The sequence below is a fragment of the Pinus tabuliformis genome, chromosome 3_1 (genome assembly GCF_031772625.1).
Source record: "Pinus tabuliformis cultivar Carrire ecotype Pingquan chromosome 3_1, CPIR1, whole genome shotgun sequence".
In the NCBI taxonomy this organism is placed as follows: Eukaryota; Viridiplantae; Streptophyta; class Pinopsida; order Pinales; family Pinaceae; genus Pinus; species Pinus tabuliformis.
In genome coordinates, this window is record NC_142301.1 from 683,881,519 (window position 1) to 683,903,135 (window position 21,617).

The following is a 21,617-nucleotide window of genomic DNA, read 5'->3' on the forward strand; positions in this document are numbered from 1 at the left end:
AAGCGTTGATACGTTTCTGGTGACTGCGCTTTTGGTATTGAAGACTGAAGACTGCTTTTGGTTCTGTCAAATTTACAATCTTACCAGCTACCAAACGAGTCTAGAAAGGTGTGGAGACAGGAAATGCTCAGCGGGATTCCAGGTCAATGCTCGGACCTGCAAATGCCAACGGCCTTATCAGGGAAGACTAATGTTCAGAGCTCCCACATTTTCAGATTTAAACAATAAAACGACATTCGACGGGCTGGTGGAAACTCTTGGGTTCAATCTGTCTGTGGACGTGTATCTGTTCTCCCTCCATTGTGCGAGCTTTTTGAAAATCTTCAGCCACGTCTTCTTCGAGGGACTTTTTGTACCGAATATGATATGCTTGCCTCACCATCAATAGTTCAGCCGAAGATCGAGCACTGGAAATTTCTAAAAGCAATATATTCTTTCCATTCCACTTCTTTATTGCATCATGAGATATGACCGCATCACGTTCAGCTGGATCTTGTACCCAAAGGAATACAGCTTTCTCAAAGTCACTTGAAAACTCAGATTCCAATCGCTTCAAGAGATCCTCTTCATACAGTTGAAAATAACGTTGACGGATTACTTTGCGCTGCAGTTCTGTGTCCTAATATTTGTATGATTGACTTCTCATTTGTGCCCCACTCTTCAAAAGCCTTCCTTAGGCGTTCAGAGTCTTCAGATGGGGTCGGTATTGGAACTGGCACTGTAATTGTTGACATCTTATCGACAAATCAGATACCTCGCACAATATCTTCAGCAATGCAGGTCGACCAACTTTACCAAAATGTAATTTAAACTGAAATCAAACTTCCTCATCTCATTGGATGTGTGGCTGTATATATATTGAAGACACTCCATATTTATTTCTCTGTCTTGGAGCTGAATACGTTGCATATATTATCACTGTGGTGTTTTCTCTGTAATGATGGAGCTTCTTTGATGTTATAACACTTATCTACAGCCACTGTTCTTCCTAACATTTGCTGGTATTTGCGGATTTTTTATTATTTAGCAGCTTACATTTTTCTGTGGGATTTGGAGATTTTTAAGGTGTAGAAAAATGGCTAAGCTTGAAAGAATATTAGAATTATTGAGAACTCTAATCATGTCCACTGCTAACAGCACAGTCAAAATTAACAAAGCCTCTCTTTCAGACATTCAAACATGTCTGCAATATGCACAAGAAAATATAGAGTTTTTGCAGCTTGAATCACAGCTACAGCAGGAAGAATTACAGCAGTGGAGTCATGATTCTGAACCTGTTTCTATTCAGAACAATGAAGCAGACTCCCATAAACAGCAAGTCAATATTGTTCAAGTTCATTCAGATTTAGTACCCAATATAGCAGCAAGTGTACATGCAGATGCAGAAACTCAATCCGCACTTCCCAAGCCCATCATCAGACCTTGGGAACATCTTGTCCAAAACAAGCACATAAATGGTCTTGGATATGACAAGGACTTGTCCTTTCATATTCCAGACTATGCCAAGCCCATTCAGTTTCAGAGTGCTGGATTCATTTATGACAGTTCACCTGCTCCTCATGACAGTTCAGCTTCAGCTGTTCCAGACTCTGCCCCTCTTCCACAGCAACACCAACAACAACAACAACAACAACAGATTGTGAAATGCCAACACTGTGATCGAGTTGGCCATCTGAAAGATCACTGTTTTGATCTTCATCCATGTAAGCACTGTCATAAAACCAGCCATTCTTCACACAGATGCTTCAGAAACAAACGTCCTGCAAGAACAAAGATTCATCTTGGATGGATCGCTTCTTGGCAATGGGCATCAACAGCCAAGAAGATATTTCAAACACATGTCAGAACTTGTTCTAGAGTATTGAACAGTCTTGCAGTTGAGTTTTCTCCATCTTCTCACCTTGTACCTGACAGGGGGGAAAATGATGGTCATCTACAAGCTTCAAAGTCACATCAAGCGAGCCTGAGCCACAACCTGCCACACCAGTTTCAGAGTTGCAGCTAGAGACAAAGATGCCCGTGATCACAGATTAAGAACACTTCCTCTAGCAGAAGACACCATCTTCTTGCCAGTTTTGGAAGAGTTCAGGAATTGCATTAAGCATTCCAAAGTTGTTGGTCATCCTTAAACCATCACAGGTTGAGACTTCCCTTTTCAGGTTGAAGTTTTACCTTTTATGCGGGGTGAGACCTCCCTTTCATGGTTGAAGGTTTCCCTCTTTAAAACAATAAGATCACTTCCTCTAGCAGAAAACTTCAGTTTCTTTCCAGTATTGGAAGAGTTCCGGGAACTGCACTAAGCGTTCCAGTGTTGGTGGTCATCCTTAAACCACCACCCTTTTTACCAACATTTCATAGAACACATTCAGCCTAGTGCTGCCATGTATTTTTTGCACATTTTGTCTTACAGCTCTCTTCTTGGACTCATACATAACCCTTCGGATTAAGGGGGGGAATGTTGGACACGTAATCCTAAAGGGTTAGTGTGGAAGCCGAAAAGACTAAGCAGTCCAAGAGACCTTGGGATCTGAAACCCAAGAGTCAGATATTGTACTATAAATGTAAATCAATTGTTAATAAAAATTGCATCACATGATTTATCTTTCATATATTTCTTTGTTGTCCATGTATGTTTAACAATATTGTATGTGTGGATCTATGTAGACATGGTGTTGTGTGCATGATTGTACAAGTGGTGTTGTGAGAATGTGGTGCCCTCTACATGTTGTACATATGGTGTTGTGTACATGTGGTGGTATGTACATGTCATGTACATGGTGTTGTGTACATGTGGTGTCACATACATGTCATGCATGTAGTGTTGTGTATGTCTGGCATTGTGTACACGTTGTACAGGTGGTATGATGTACATGTTGTGTTGTGTACACATTGTGCAGGTAGTTCCATGTAGATGTGATGTTGTGTACACATTGTGCAGATGGTGTTTTTTATTGGTGGAACTGTGTACATGTTGTACATGCGGTACTAGTGTACATGTGGTATTATGTACATGTCGTACATGTTTTTTTGTGTACATATAGTAATATGTATCTGCATTGTGTAATCGTGGTATCGTGACATCTGTATTTGTTGTGTTATACTCTGTGTACGTATATGTATTGTGTTGTACATTGGGTGTAAGTGTATGTATTGTATGTTAGGCGTAGGTGCATGTATTTCATGGTGTTGTATGTCATGTGTGGTTGTATGCATGCGATGCACACTATGCATATGTGCACATGGTTGAGGAGAAGGAACTAGGTGTTTGTCTGGTGTGGAAACCGATCCTATGTGTGTATGGAATAAAGACAAAGGTAGAAGCAAGGATTGATTAAAGGATAAGCATGAGTATTTTATTTAAATTTTATTATGCACGTGATTTATGATTTTGGTCTATAATGATTACATGTGATCTATGATTCTAGTTTATGGTGGTTACATGTGATTTATGATTTTGATCTATGATGGTTGTGTTTGAGCTAACTATATCTGATATGTTTATACATGATGATTTGATCAAAGATGTTAGTTTTACTTGTTGTGACAAGAAGCGAACAAAATTGCAAGTGTACCTTGTTGACAGGCCATCAATGAGGTATGATTTAAAGTTATTTCAATTTATTTTGAATCTAATATAGATTATGTGCTTGGTCCAGGAAAGCATGAAATGCCCAGCTGGGTGGTTGAATTGACTACAAGAATTAACAATGTTAGTGAAAGGAATTTGAACACGCAACAATATCTTGGTAAAGGACTTCAGGAGCAAAGCCATTGTGGGACACTAATACCCAATAATATCCATTGATTTCCACGAGCATGATATGACTAGTATTATGGTTTGAGGTATGGATATGCCTTGGTTTCTGGACCTTTCGATGCAAGTAAATCTTATAGAGGGATGGATTTCCTGGGATGGGGGTGCCAACAGAACTTGGAAGGTATGTGACTGCATGGAAGGGGGTGACCGGATTTCATAAGGGACTGTGTAGCAGAGAAGAGAAGGTTGGGGATATTTTTTTTTTGGTCATTATCATTGTCATATGGAATCCAATGCACATTGGGAGTGTGTCGTAGAACAATGAGTCGATAACTATTCACTGAGATGAAAAGTGGCGTGGGATTATAACGCTATACATTTGATGTAGATTTGACCTTGCAATGGATTTTGAACTTCCTCGAAAGGAGGTGAATATTGGTACTACTTTGACGGTGGAGGTGTGGGCCTCTTGATTCCCTTATTGTGGATGCAGTCATATTATACTTTTATGTTTTCATGATCAAATGTGCATATATGTATATGTGTGTATTATTGTAAATATTGTATCGAGTTGGATTTATAAATCTCCATAGATAGTATGATAAATTGTTGGGTGAAGCAAATGTGCATGTGTGTATATGTGATTATTATTATAAGTATCGTAATGAGTTGTGTTATAAAGCTCCAGTAAACGATATGTTTTTCACGTTTTAGAAGATGTTCATTGTAAATACTGCAACAAGATATGTTATAAAGCTCCATGGGAAGTATGTTTTATTTTCAACAACCTTTCTAGTTATAGGTGTCATTGAACACCGAGTACGGTGTTCCCCCAAGGGGGAGGGTTCTATAACATCCCCGGTTAAAAATCCATGTAAATATAAAAATATAAGACCACGGTCATGGGACACATATTCCAAGATGAATGTTGGGCAAGATATTTGAGTGTGGGTGTTCATCAGTTTATTATGGATAAAGAAATTGGCAAAGGAAATGGGAAAGGATTTGGAAAGGTATGAGGCATTTATTTGCATTTATTTATGAAAATAATGGAAATTGGGAGAAAAGGGAGGTGAGAGGTCACAGGATGCATGTGAGGAGGAAATTGAAGGAAAATAATGGAAAATGAAGAAAATAGAGGCCTTGTTGATAAAAAGGCTTCTGAGGATCAGTTGGCAAGTTTTTTCTCAACATCGGAGCAAGGAAGGGAAAAGAAAGAAAAGGCGGGACAAGGAAAATAAATGAAAGAAAAGAGAAAGCAAGGAAGAGCAGGATCAAGCAACTAGAACATGATTATTTGTAGGTATCTATATGCATGTGCGATTTCCTTGCTAGATTTGGCATGCATGGTATTGCATGTGGTTCTTTGTTATCATGGAATGGGTTTTACCAAGTGTAACAACATTTTCAACCTAGCCTTTCCATTTTTTCATAGTCATAGTATGATGGGGTTGTCATTTTTTGGTTGAGTTGGATTGCTGGATGGATTCGAAATTGAGTGAGGAGGATCTCTGAATATTATAACACATGGCCTAGAAACCCCTGAACCAAACTATGGGTTGAGGTAAAGTCATATTTCGTGTTGCCTTGGTGGGCCTAAGATTCCTTGAGCAGTGAATGGAGGGATATACTGTAAAGCCTAGAAGAGGGTGCCCTCCATCAAACTTAGTAATCACGGGATGGGATATGGTGTAAATCCTGGAGAGTGGGTCTCGGTTTAAGGCATAGTGATCCAGTGTGGATTCTGATAAATCCTTAAAGACTAGGAGACAGGAAAATTCCTCACGCTGTAGGTGGAGAAATCCGATGGAATCCATGCTTGTTTTGGCTTAATGATCTGGTGGGGATCATGGTAAATCCTGTTATTACATGTTTATTGTTTGGTCTAGTGACATGGGATGGATTACAGTAAGTTCTAGTTTATATTGACGAGGATGAGGTGGTTTAGCCTCGAGATACCCTAGTTGGTTCTTTCGGTTTGAGTCCAACATTCATGCTTGGAATATGGCATGAGGGTGAATGGATGAAGAGAGAATTGGCTCAACCATTCTATGGTCAGGTGGAACGTGGTAGTTCCATCCCAGGTTGGATTTTGCATTCATTAATACGAGTTTATTTCCTTGACATATTATGTGTAAATGTATTGGTTTATATTTGTATTCTTTGGTTGATGTATCCTTGATGTTTATGTTGTTATTATGTTCGTTATAAGCATGTATTATGATAATGATGATATATGGCCCTCCACATGTTTTGATTTGTAAATTAATGAGCAATGGATATATGACCTAATAGATGATAATGGAGCTAATAATATAAGGGAACAATGTTTTTTAGCGATTCTCGGATAAGTATGCGACCCCTATGCTCAACTCTGTTGTTTAGACCTGTTGATTTCATAATTGTGACATGTTTGATGAAATGCATGTCATGGCTAGTAGGGGTCCAGTTAATTCCTTGTTCAAGTAACTGGATTTGTATCATTTTTCTATTTTTATCCTTATGTTTTGGAAGTTTCATTTAGTGGTGGGCACTGACCTGGGCTCATGGCCTAAAAAGGTGGCTCAAAACATGAGACACAGGCACATCACTAGGAACAAAATTCCCACGACGCATGAATACCCATGTTGTGGGAGCGTCCACAGCCTCCTGACTGCATGGATGCCCATATCAACGGGGGTTTTAGGGGTGTAATGGTCAAAAAACACAGTCAGTCTCAGGGGCTGGTTACCTAAGTGGTTGCAATGACTCCTGGGAGTTTTGTTGCTAATGTGGAAGGTATGTATGGTTTGTTTTCATCGGTTCCGTTTCCTTAATTGACACATATGGAGTTAAATCATATCATAATAACTTATCGTCACATGTTTACCCTAGCTGGCTAGTTACTTGGTTAGATGTGGGATGAGGATTTACAGAGTGGTGTTAGAGCATGGTTCACCCCTCGAATTGTATGTGCAGTGTGTTGGTCATGCATGCATGTAAGTTGTATATGTGTTTGATGTGTATGCATGGTGATGGTCATTTTTGTTGTTGTTTTGACATGCAAAGGTTGATGGTGTTGTTGTTGGGATTCTTTAGTGATGAATGCATGTCAGTTTCATAGAGGCATGAGGCATTTATTGGCATTTATTTATGAAAATAATTGAAATTAGGAGAAAAGGAAGGTGAAAGGTCACAGGTTGCATGTGAGGAGGAAATTGAAGGAAAATAATGGAAAATGAAGAAAATAGAGGCCTCATTGATAAAAAAGATTATGAGGAGCAATTGGAAATATTTTTCTTAGATTTTGATCAAGGAAGGGAAAAGAAAGGAAAGGAAGGACAAGGAAAATAAATGAAAGCAAAGAGAAAGAAATGAAGAGTAGGATCAAGCAGCTACATTAGGATTCTATGCAAATATCAACTTAAATGTGTGATTTACTTACTAGATTTTGCATGTATGCTGTTGCATGTGGTTCTTTTCCATCATGGCATGGGTTTTTCCATGTGTGATAGTATTTTTATCCTAGCCTTTCCATTTCTGGATAGCCATGGTGTGATGGTGATCTATTTTTGTATGATTAGTTTTGATGTTCTAATAACAATTACAAATTTACAAACATGTTCTTTCTTCTTTCTTTTTGCGTTGAAGTTTCCTTAGTTGTTGGTGCTTACAAACAGGTAAATTTCCTTAAGTTAAATAAGACATTCATGAGAAAAATAGCATAAAAAATGAATAATGAACAACAAACATCTATAGTGTAACAAACCATAAAAGAGACACATTAAAAAAAAAAATTGATGAAAGATTTCACCACTCTTGGGCTACATCTCCTTGGTCCAGCTTCCCTGGCTTGGGCCTCTTTATTAGCTCAATGTGGAAAACATTCTATTTACAAATCTCTATGGCTCCTAATAATTACACTAATGTGTTCATAAGGTCCAAATTAGCCAAGAACACTTCTTTCTAATCTCAATTTGGTCGAACATTGAGAAAGTTATGCTTCATTCAAATTTTCCTCGGAAATCCTTCGCTAAATCTGGAGAGACTCTAGTTAAGTTTGCCAAAACTAGCAGTTTCCCACTAATTTGGTGCCCCGCGAAATCCACCGCCAATTTAATCCAAATTTTAAGTAGGCTTAATTAATTCTTTAAATGGAATTAGTTTAATTAAAATGCAATTAGCGCTAAGCGCTTCCATTCGTTGGCCCTTGGACGTGTGTGTGAGGTCGCATGGGGTGGGGGCTAGTTCCCAGCACCCACCATCGGCAAATCTGTGTCGCATTAAATATAAAATGTGGGCCTCCCCTTTCAACATATGCACCTATGTTGCATTGGGAATGCTTTGGAGTTGGATGGGGGAGGTCGTCGATCCCATTCCCACCCTTCGCCCCATCCCTTTACACATTTTGCAATACAAACATATGTGTGACCTTTGGGATTTAATTCGGTAGTGTGTAAGCGCATTTCCAATAGTTCATATATATATGTGGATTTTGTATTTAATTAATATTAAATATATAAAAGATATATAATATTATAAAATAATATATGGTTAAAAACTATATAATATAAAATAAAAATTGTACATAATATTTAAATAATTAAAAAAAGAATCAAATTCCACCTTAAGATCACTTAGGCAATTTCACCTTCGCATAACCAAACTAGAAAATCTAGAGGTTACACATGTCACAGCCACATTGGGCGAAAAATGAAGAACATTCCCCTTGCTAACTGGACTACCATGTCATCATTCTGTCCCATTCTACAATTTCTTTAGTTGTTTAAGAAAACAAACAACATGCCTTTTCTCCTTCATCCGGACTCTGTTTTCGACGAAATGAATCATGTTGCAATCATATTGAAGAGACGAAGGTAGCCATATAGTTTTGGACCCAATATAAGAACTTTTAATTTTGAGCTAAATACTGAGCACCTGATCATTCCTCCCCACTAGAAGTATTTTGGACCCCAAAAGATACTATTATCTGACAAGTAGATGAGGTTATAGCCTCCTCACCTTTCCAAGCTCAATCCAATTGGTTTTTGATGAATTTTTTTCCTTGAGCTCCTCTCTAAGGAAATCAACATTCACTTGCCTTGAGGGCCCCGTTCTATACCTGTACTTGTCTTTGCCTTTTTCAATATGATCTTGCACTATTTGTTGCACCATTTTCAGTTATTCATAGAAGCTGATGATTTTTTCCATGTCGCCATCAAAGGAAATATCCTTCTTACCAAAACGACATAACAAAATATAATGCAAATGGATGACAAATTTCACTACTTGGTTTTCTTGACTCAAGCCCAATTGTACATCTTGAAAGTTTGAAATATTTTGAAGTTAAATTTCATGTAAAACATAATGATGCTTGAATACAAAAGTTACATAACCAATAGGCCTAAAAAGCATAACCATGAACCTTCTTCTTATACCTCTTTTTTACCTTTGAATCAAGTGAAAATTTTGACAAGTATCCATCCAATGAAATTGCATGGATTGCTGCAACTCAATCTTTACACCATGGAAATCTTCTGTATGAAATAAGATGGTGAAGTTGCTTGCAAAAACATGAAACTCAAATGAACCTTTCAAGTTTGAAATAGCATAAAAAGGAATTGAACTGATCTTTTGGTTTGATGCAAAACATGCCTCTTGCTATTTTCCTCCCCACTGGAAGACATTTCACACACATGGTAATGCATGCCAAGGAGCTTCGAAAGAAGGAATGTCAACATCTCTCTTCCAACATTGGGATGCTCCCAACAAACCTCTTATCATAATGACGATCTTCGGTGCTAACCAATCAATAATGGCATCCAACTTGGGGAGGCTTGCCTTCAACTTACCTCCTCCAATATCATGGCCCAAATGCATCAGAGAAGTGAAACCCAACTTGTACTTTGATATATTCAAAACATCAAACAATTTTCCTTCATTGATGACATGTGCAAAAGAAAACATTCTCAACATGTTTATGTCACCCAAGTGGACAATTTATTCATTAAAGGATTCATTTTTTCCATAATTCAAATACATGTATGTCATAGAAGTGCTACAAAGAACATACAATATTAAAATCCATACAAAACAATCTTGTTTGGTGTTATGTATATTCTTGCACTGACCTCTTTTTACAACTTTACTTTGGCGAAAATTACTCATTTTGTCCTCTTTCTTGAAATACTTATCATTCCTCTTTGGCACCAAAACCATTGGTGCACAACATGGCATAAGGGATGATTGAATTAGCCCATTGTTCAACAAACTTTTGAATTGCGTTGGTGTCTCTACACTTTGCAATTTTGTCAACCCTTGCATGCTAACATCACAAAGAGAAACCTCTTGCTACAAAGATATTTCATGTGAAGTTTCTTTCTTTTTGAAGGACGATTCTTTCACAACCTGAAATACTTCATCACTCTGATGAACTGAACCAACCAAATCGGAATTGAAACTTTCATTACATGCAACAACGTTTTCATAAACAATATCATCATTTGTCTTGAACATGAGAAGTACTAAAATTTTACTTGAATTCACTAGTCTTTTTGTTTCCCCTGCATTAACCAAAGAAATGTTCAACTTTTTGCAATGGGATCTCACTATATACTCCACACTATCCTTGAACAAGTGATACTTGCTTTCATGGTGGTAAAAGAATGTTTTCTGGTCATACAAATATGGACTACCCAACACCACACCTAAAATATCAAGCAGTTCACATCTAACTCTAATTCGTCAACAAAATTTGCAGTGATTGCAAACTTAAACAAACATTTTCTTATAACCTGTAAACTTGTCTCTCTTGTTATCCATCCCAAAGAGTATGGTTTATGGTGAGGTACAATTTCAAGATTCAATCTGTTAAGTATTTAGAGATTAGATTCGCTTGTGACCCACTATCAAAGAGTGTGTAAATCTTAGTGTGTTTAGATATGACCCTAACATGAAATAACTCAATTCGTCTCTTTTCGTTTGGAGTAGTATTAGTGTTACAGTTTTTTGAACTAGTGCTTGCAATATCTTGTTTTCCTTTGATTCCTATGACAATGATTTTGTTTTCATCACCTGATTCAGAACCTAAATCTTCTTGAGTGATAACATTGTTTTTTTGTTTCCCTTTATTCTTGAACTTATTTGGTCTCATTTCTAGATGGAGTTTCCAACAATTATCCTCATTATGTCCCTCTTTTGAACAATTTTTGCAAATAACTTTCTCCCCTTCTTTCTTCACACTTGCATTCTTCTTTCCCTCCCATTTTCCTCCCTTCTCTTTCTACTTACCCTTAGGTGTCCTTTTATTACTATCCTCTTCATAAGCGTTCTTTCCTCTAGATTCAAGATGTGTGGCTTTCACACATACTTCATCCAAATTAGTCGGATTGAACATAAGAATAGTGTGTTTAAGATAGGAATGTAAACCGCCAATATATTTCAATAGTGTACCTTGAGAATTCAAATTTTCTCCTAATAAGAAACCTTTTTTCCTAAACTCCTGTGTATACAATCTTGAACTATTTGGCCTTTAAGATGCCTAAAAATCTGCCAAATCATAATGGATTTTTGCATATAGGCTAAAGGATAAAACTGTCCTTTAATTGCAGAAACAAATTCAACCCAAGTTATGGATATTTGACCATGGATTCTCATTTCCTCTTGAATCTTTGCTTCCCACCAAAATAGTGCATCTCCTTCTAGCCTCAATGAATCCACCTGGATCTTTATGTCATCTTCTTGAAGGTTCTAAATTCTACAATATACCTCGAACTGTCGAATCCATTTGTTTAACTTTTCTGCGTTCACTTCTCCATTGTACATGGGAAGTTCGAATTTTATGTCCAATTTCAATAGTGGAGTTTTTCCTTTTGGGGTTTTAGAATGAGTATGGAAAGTTCCAGTGGTGGTAGTGGAATATGATGATATGTCAGATGGTGAATATGATGAGGAAGATGATGAGGATGGTGGAGATGGAGGTGGCTTTCCACCATTCCCTTTGGAATTATTCGTCTCATATTTTTTGTCCTTTGAGCTTCCTTCTCCATGTGGAGGTTTAGAACTCTGTTCAACCATTATAGTGTTTCTCTCTTCATAGAGGAATTTAACCATCTCGATCAAAGTGTAGAAATCTTTCTTGAATTCTTCCTCTTATGAAGAGGGACCGCCAGGCTCTCTTTCTCCAGACATAATGGCTATGGATTCAGGCTCAGAAATTTGTACTGATTGTACCTCTTCAATCTCAGTTGAAGAAAAAACTTGAGGAGTTTCAAGTGCAGTTGAAATTAAAACTTTGGGTGGTGGTGATTGTGGCCTTGTGGCTCTCCTTCTTCTAGGCATTACCTGAGGATTTGCAACCAATAGCTTCCATTCTCCTCTCTGCAACTTTAACCTTGTAAGCATCACAATTTTGCAACCATTAAAATCCTAATTGCACAAAATCAATCAATCAAGAAATTCAACCTTGAGCTCTGATAACAGCTTGATCTATTTTTGTATGATTAGTTTGTTGTGCTAATAACAATTATAGATTTATAAACATGTGCATGTTTCTTTCTTTTTGTGTTGAAGTTTCCTTAGTTGTTGGTGCTTACAAATAGGTAAATTTCCTCAAGTTAAACAAGACATTCATGAGAAAAATAACTTCAAAAATGAATAATGAACATCAAACATGTACAGTGCATAAGACCATTAAAGAGACACATTAACACAATATTTTGATGAAAGAGTTCACCCCTCATGGGCTACAACTCCTTGGTCCAACTTCCATGGCTTAGGCCTCTGTATTAACTCAATGTGGAAACACCATTGTTTACAAAGCTCTACGACTCTAGATACCTGCACCAATGTTTTCAAAAGGTCAAAATTAGCCAAGAAAACTTCTTTCTAATCTCAATTTGGTCGAAAGTTGAGAAAGTTATGCTTCATTCAATTTTTCCTAGGAATCACTCTGCTAAATCTCGAGAGACTCCAGTTAAGTCCACCAAAACTGGCATTTTGTACCTAACTTTGCGCACCGCTAAATCTGTTGCCAACTAATAAAAAATTTAAGCAGTATTAACAAATGATTTAAACAAAATTAGTTTAATTGAAACGAAATTAGCACTAAGCACTTCCATTCACTAGCCCTTGGACGCGTGCTTGAGGTCGCATGGGGTGGGGGCTAGATAGAAGGGTTGACTCCCACCACTCCACTGTCAGCAAATCCGTGTCTCATTAAATATAAAATGTGGGCCTCCCCTTTCAATGTATGTGCTTACGGTGCATGGCAAATTCTTTGTAGTTGGGCGGGGGAGGACGTGGGTTCCATTCCCGCCCTCCGCCCCATACCTTTACACATTTTGCAATACAAACATAAATGTGAGCTTTGGGATTTAATTCAAAATTATGTATGTGCATTTCCAATAGTTCATATATATATATATATATATATATATCTGTGTGTGTGTATGTGTGTGTGTGTGGATTTTGGATTTAATTAATATTAAACATATATAATATTATAATATAATATATAGTTAGAAATTATATAATATAAAATAATAATAAATATATATATATATATATATATATATATATATATATATATAACTAAAAATAATTCAAATTCCACTGTAAGATCACTTAGGAAATTTAACCTTTCACATAACCAAACTGGAAAATCCAGAGGTGCACTTCTCACAACCCCATCGGGTAAAAACTAACGAAGATTCCCCTTGCTGACTAGACTGCTGATTGGATTGCCATGTCATCATTATGTCCCATTCTGCAATTTTTTAGGTGTTTAGGAAAATGAATAGCAGGCCTTTTCTCCTTCATTCATACTCCATTTTCGACGAAATGAATTGTGTTGCTATTGTCCTTATGAGATAGACGCAACCATACAATTTTCAAGCCAATATAATAACCTTGAATTTTGAGCTAAATATTGAGCACCTGATCAGATGGGATTCTCATGTTTTGGTTGAGCTGGATCTCAAGATGGATTTGAGGCTCAGTGAGGTAGATCTTTGAATATTATAACACATGGCCTAGTAACCCTTGAACCATACTATGGGTTGTGGTAAAGACAAATTTTGTGTTGCCTAGGTGGGCCTAGGAATCCTCGACTAGTGAATGGTGGGATATATGTTAAATCTTAGAGGTAGGTGATCTACATTAGGCCTGGTAATCCTGGGATGGGATATGTGGTAAAGCTTGGAAAGTGGGTCTCAGTTTAGGGTCCAGTGTTCCGGTGTGGATTGGGGTAAAGCTTGATAGACTAAGAGATAGGAAAATTCCTCATGGTGGAGATCATGGTAAAGCCTATTATTACATGTTTATTGTTTTTCCTAGTGATATGGGATGGATTAGAATAAATCATGATTTTTATTGATGAGGGTGAGGTGGTTTAGCCTCAGGATGCCCTCGTTGGTTATTTTAGTTTGAGTCCCGCATTCATGCTTGGAATATGGCACAAGGGTGAATGGTTGAAGAGAGAATTGGCTTAGCCATCCTATGGCTGGATGGAACGTGGTAGTCCCATCTAGGGTTGGATTTTTCATTCATTAAGAAGAGGTTATTTCCTTAACATATTGTGTGTAAATTTATTGGTTTATATGTGTATTCTATAGTTGATGTATCCTTGATATTTTTGTTCTTATTATGTACGTTATAATCATGTATTATGAGAGTGATGATGTATGGCTGTCCTCATTTTTTTATTTGTAAATGAATGAACAATGTATCCATGACCTAACAGATGGTAATGCAACTAATGATATAAGGGAACAATGCTTCTTAGCAATTCTCATATAAGTATGAGACCCTTATGCTGAGTTCTATTGTTTAGACCTGTAGATTTTATAATTGTGACATGTTTGATGAAATGCATGGCATGGTTAGTAGGGGTCCAGTCAAGTCCTTTTTCAATTAATTTCATTTGTATCATTGTCCTGTTTTTATCTTTCAATTTTGAAAGTGTCATTTAGTGTTGGGTAGTGACTTGGGATTTGGGACTAAAAAAGTGGCTCAAATCCCAGAGACGTCGGCACAACACTTGGCAGAAAATTCCTTGGATGCATGCACACCCCTATTATGGGAGCATCCAAAGCCTCCTAGACGCATCCATGCCCATATCAACATAGTTTCTGAGGGTTTAATGGTAGAAAAACTCAGTTGGTCTTAGGGTTTGGTTACTTAAGTGGTTGGGATGGATCCTGGGAGTTTTGTTGTTGATGTGGAAGGTATGTATGGTGTGTTTCTGTCAGTTCCACTTCCTTAATTGACACACGGAGTTGAATCATATCATAGTAACTTGTCACATGTTTACCCTGGCTGGGTCGGTTACTTGGTTATATGTGGTAGGAGGGTCTTACAACTATTTTGGGTGTGAAATGTGTCACACAAGACACATCATATACACATATGTACCATAAGTCACATGAATGTATAAAATGAAATAGATATAAAATATTTGTATTGGAGATGAGGTTGGCATCAATAATTTTAACATCATGGCCTTGCACTAATTATTAGAATTTGGCCCATGTCTATCCTCATTGACCAATTTTGTGCTAGCTTGGGTATATCTATGTCATCATCACTTGTACATTTCGTGAAGTCACAAATCATTTTGTTGCGGTCATTTTCTCAACGGTGGAACTTGTGAACTCAGCATAGCTAATAGGTTCATAACACCAATTCTCATGTTCATTATCGAATATAACTCCCATCCGATTATGATACATTAACAAAATTTCACAGGAGGACTGCCAATAGCCCATGATTAAAGTTAACTAGTGTATGTGATTAATAGAAAACATCTTTACGAGTAAATATCAGTCTTTTGAACATTCAATTCACCAAATACACGTGTGATTAGGTAATCTCCTTGCATATTGTTTAGATTCTGTGATTATTAATTGCATTCACTTTGAAATGTTATGAAATGATGGTTGTTCTATGAAACTATCAATAAGCCTTGTAGTTGTAAACTAGTTTCCTAATTGTGGTATTTCCTGTGTACTCATGTTTCAGACTCCACAAGATTTTTGAGGACTCAATTTAGCTTATTTGAAATAAATGTTATCATCTGGACACCAAATAATATCATTTATGGTTGTTCACAATTATGGTTCAATGGACATAGGCAATGGCAGAGATTTTTATGCACATATGATAACTAGAAAGGTTATATATTTCCATTAAATTAATATTCTTGTAAATTTCCAATTATAGTTTGTGGATGGTCATGATAAAACTTTGAATTTCAATTCCATACGTATTATATAAAATGTTTACAGATTTGTTAAAAAGACCTAATGATTTCAGTTTTATCATGTTAATATGTAACAACATCTTCTTGATATGAAATTCAATATTAATACTAGCATCAAATTAAACACTAACTAACATGAACAAATTCACAGGAAAAATAAAATTAAAATGTTATGAGATAATTACAAATTTCTAAACCTAAACAGTACAAGGTTGTAATGTATATTGTATAAGCATGAAGGAAGGAACCACCAGTTACATACATGGTTTGGCCCACACCACTATTTCATCCCTATATCAAATAAAACGATCCCATATCCACATAGTAATGCACAAAGTTAATCACCCACCCCAATTTCAAACTTCATATACACTTTAATAGGAAAAAAATTGTAATTAATTAATTAAAATGTATTATTATGTGGGAAATCTATGCAAAATTGACATAATTGTGAATTCAAGTTTTTGTTCCTTGCTCTACACAATTTTTTTCTCACACAACACTTATTACTAAGACACAATAAAAATATAGTTCATTTAATATTGGACACTAGGTTTCTGCTTAGAGTTGAATAAATTTCACGTATGCAAAAAGTGTTCCCTCTGCACCGCCATTCTACCGCACATAACCCCTCTTCTGTAAATCCTTCATTATGCACACATTCACGACTCCATATGAGTTAAATACTCGCAGAGGAGAAAGTGTGCATTGTTGTTTTTTTTGGAATTAGACTAAATAATTTACACAAATTCTTTTGATTATTGACCAAATCACCTGTGACATCACCTAGTTAATAGTTCACTCATTGTAAATAATTGTAATTATTTTGAATGGTTAGGAGAAGGACACAGATTCCATTTCGTAAGGAATGAGATTTCTTGAGGGAAATGTTGTTTTAAATATCAATCTTGGTTGGTTGAAATGGTCTTAATGGGTTGATTGTGTAATAAATTTAACCAATAAGAAAAGGACTGGTCTAGGTGCCCTTAGCCTCTAACAAAAAGAAATAAAGGACAAAGCATTTAAGATGGGAGTGGGTTGCGTTGTCTAAGAAATGGACAACATGGAAACTTGGAAAAGGATGGATGGTTGGTCACTTTAGGAGAACATTTATGCATGTGCTCACTCTCTCGTATACATGATTTACAATTGTGGAAAAAAGTATCTCCTCTAGGTTGGTGACTAAACTAGAACAACAGAGAGACAAGGAACACAATTATTTTCCTTAAATTAAATAGATGACAGAGTGAGGACCACCTAGAATCCTTTGCACACTTCACTCCTTCTTTAGCTTGGAAGCTCCAATTCCAGCTCTGAATGCTAAAATTAGAACCTACGTAGTTAGATAACAAAAGCCAAGAAACTATGATATTTATGCGGTATCACCTAAGTACTTCATTCAATACATCAACATGGTATTGAAATACATGAAATAACAACATCACATATAGGAAAACTATGAATTATATGCATTAATATAAATGGAAGTAGATTACAACCATAAGTAATAGTTGATCTTGTAGAGGATCTCCTCTAGGTTCTTGACTTGTCCTTTCCTTGTCACAATATGCACCACCAATCACCCTAAATGCATGAGATGATGCCCTCTCAGTAGCATAAGGGACGAATCACTCTCCAAAAGCCAACTCCCATCCACATAGAAGCTTGGGAATATATAAAGAAGAAGGGTAAGTTGGGAGTTCTTATCCAATTACCAATCTAGTGTTTGAGATCCACCTTTGATGGAGGGATAGGATCAAAGGATAAGCCGCGAAAAGTCAAAAGTAGGGAAGGATCGGATCTGAATGTTTTATCCAAGGTAAGTAGTTCAAACTAATTCTAGAAACTCCTAGAAGGGGAAGCTTATAGAATCCTAATCATTCTCCCGAATTTCTAGAAACAACATAGGTGCAAAGGGGAGCAACCTACTCGTGACCAACACAGGCCCTAGTGGAGAAACATGTAGTTGATCGCAACCTAGTAGGCATACAAGGAGCATTGGTATGGAGTTTAGGGATGAGATTGTGGGGGATGAAGGGAACATTCTTAGGGATTTGTGCAAGATGGTGACAAGGGGGAATAGGATGTTGATTGATCCTATTAGAAGGCTCACTGATCGGATGTGAAAAAATGGCCTATAAAATAATGCCCCCTAAAGCACAAAGTCAGAGATGATGATTGATGACTGAAGTGCTTTAGCTTGTGACAAGTTGGGATTAAGGAAAATTGACGAGCTTCATCTGTTACAATACATTTAAAATATGAAATATTTGTTTGTTGAGGGAGGCATATCCATACTCATCTCATAATCTAACATAACATGTATAATGATCAAAATATGCGTCGACATATGCAATTGGTCGAGGCATGATTGGATGATTGTCGATATGATCATGACCATCATACATTTTGATCTTTTTATAACTCTTGAAATCATAGCCCTAATTGATGAAACTAGATCTGGGGTCTTCTATCTCGTTCGCATGACCAACCAATGTATGATTCTAACCATACGAATCAATGATATGGAGTCTAAAATTTTAGGCACCATCTTACTACTAGCCAATGATGTAAGCTATTAAGAGGCACGAGAGAAGCATTGTTGATGTTAATGGCTATCAAGGTACTATAGTACAATAAATATGGTGTGAATGAATGTGTTGACATAAAAAACCACACATAATATTTTGGTCGAAGGCCATTGATGTAAACCTGTCACCGAGAGAGAGGAAACTTTCCATTGATGTATGCAAGCACCAAGGTATCAAATGTTTGTTTCTAATTCAAATTATTGGATTATGTGCTAATGTTGACTGGAAGCGACCTGTTGCAGGGGAGACTTGATATATCCCCCATCAATGACATGAACCATGTACCATGATTCAAACAGAATAATGAGTTGATATGGAACTGCATTAGGAAAGGAAAACATGAAATTAAGGCTTAAGAGTATTATAGCAGAGATCAACTAAACGACTTCTCTTGAACACACCAACAACACTAAATGGATTTGGCAGCATTGACACAAAAATGAAAATGGAGGCTTTGAAACTGGTAGGATAATGAAAATTCAAGAATATTATCCAACCCAATAGCCACAGAGATGAAGTGGAAAATTGTTGTGTTTAACAATGACTCACTGTCATTAGAAAAATGGAACCCCTTTCTTTCACAATTTTCCCAACCATACTGGTTAGTACACATTTATTTTTTAACAAGGTTGAGGAGGATAAGATATCCTTGATCTGTTAGAAAAATTATATATTACAGAGAAATGAAACACATAAAATAAAATGTAGAAATAGAAACACAGAAAACACATAAAACAAGAGAGACACTATTAGGTCCCTATAATGCTAGTGATTACCCCATTACTATTGTAGTTGTATCCCTTATTAATATTGTTGTGCCCCTATTGCCCCCATATTGTTATTACTGCGCCCCATAGAACACCTCTATTGTTATTTTTGTGGCTTTATATTATTATTGATAGGTCGGCTAGGTTATATTGTGACTCCTTAGACTCCTATATATAGAAATGAGGTTTTGTCATTTGAATCATCACGGAATCATTCATTTGTGTAATGTAAAGGAGGCTGCCCCCTCAAAGAGGCTGAATTATAAGGCGTTGATCTATCTTTTCTATCATTTTGTGAGCTGGTTTCATAACATTTGGTACAGAGCTTTGGATTCTAGGGTTTCGCTGCTCCAAACAGTTCATCGTGGCATTTTAACTATACCTATTTTTCTGTGACGTTTCAGAAGATAAAAAGAAAACTCATTTGAGATGAGATCACACTAAAGCTTGGGTCCAAATTTCAGAGCTTTTTGCACTATAGTTGCAGAGATATGATCTAAGGAAGTTGGTCTTTTTGTAGACTCCTGAATTACATTCCAAACAGGTGACCTGGGAAAAATCATCATAACTTTCTCTCTGGGCATCAGATTGAAAATTCAAAAGAAGGTACAGAAAGAGGACAAACTATAGCTTCTTGTATATATTTTTTTAGAGCCAAAGGTAGAAATAGGGACACGTGGCACGTCGTACAAGTTCGCTCTACTAAACTAGTTTATAATCAAGTCACTGTGGGAGATTTGGCATAACTCTTATTTGGAGAATCCAATTGGGATCGGACTAGTGGCATTAGAAAGAGGACACAAAGGGCTACTACAAATTGCAACTTTAGAACTGGATGATCTGAAATTACAGAGATACATCAGAGGCAATATCAAGCTCCTACAAACTGAAAAAAGGTGTGTAGATTTTTTTTAAATTTTTGCTTAAGCTTCATTTGAAAAATTATTTGGAAGGAATTCAAAGGGCATAGTAGAGCATTATTATCAGTAACTAATGCCCCGAGGAAAGAAAATGCAAACACCTAGTAAGCAACCTGAAAGCTCTAGCATAACTCATGAAGAAGAGGAAGAAATGCTACACGATATATCAAAATTACAAGACCAAATGCAACAAATTTCACTCTCACAAAAGCTAACAGAAGCTAAGATAAATGGTGTGGACTCTAAGATAAAGGGCGTGGAAGCTAAGATTGACGATTTGAAGATAGATTTGAAGGCAGATTTGACAAATCTTCTACAAGCAATACTTATTAATGGTGAAAGGGTAGTAAAGGAAGCTCATGATGCAAACAAAAGAAATGTTAATCATGATTTCATAGACTCTAATGTTGGATCGAAGACCCACCATATTCCAAAAATTGATATGAGGAAGTTTGATGGCAAGGATCCCACGACATGGATATTATAGATGGAGCAATTTTTTGATCTCAATAATGTGCAAAACACACAAAAGGTACGTATTAAAACTTTATATTTGGAACCAAATCAGTTTGTATGGTATCAATGCCTTTTCTCTCGTAAATAAATTATCACTTGGGAAATTTTTACGAAAGAATTGACAACACATTATGAGGATACCAAAAGCAACACTCTTTTTAGCCAATTGATAAGTCTCAAACAAAAGGGTTCAATAATGGAGCACATTGAGGAGTTCCAAAAATTGAACATAAGGGTAAAAAATATTCCGGAGGAGCATAGGATTGATGTGTTCATAGGGACTTTAAAGGATAACATCCAACATGATGTTCACCTTTGGGAACCTGATTCATTAGAGAAGGCATTCAGGTTAGCAAGAAAAATGGAAATCAAAATTATGGCAACCAGGAAGCATACCACTCACAACTATAAATATGGAAGTGTTGTTGCCCCTAGTCTTCCACAACCTATAAGGTTGACACCACAATAATTGGAAGAAAAAGGAGCAAAAGGTCTTTGTTACAGTTGTGATAGGAAATACACTAAATGTCATAAGTGTGCTGAGAGGAAATTATTCTACATAGATTGTTAAGAGGAAGAAGAAAAGGAGCAAGAAAGGTCAAAAGAAGAGGATATACTCCAGGAACAAAGTCTAGATAAAGAAGAAATGAATCCGACCATATCTTGTAATGCATTGGTTGGAATTACCACTCCTAAAACCATCAAGATAGAAGGACAAATCAAGAACAAAAAGGTAATAGTGTTGATTGATTCAGGAAGTACCCACAATTCTATTCATTGTAAGGTAGCAAAAGAATTGAATTGCTTCCTATATCCAGCACCAGAGTG

At 36.6% G+C, this 21,617-nt stretch overlaps 1 pseudogene; it reads right to left on the bottom strand.

Annotated features, from left to right (window-relative positions):
* Positions 1–217: 217 nt before the first annotated feature.
* On the bottom strand, positions 218–734 carry LOC149188959 (annexin Gh1 pseudogene; annotated as a pseudogene).
* Positions 735–21,617: the final 20,883 nt, after the last annotated feature.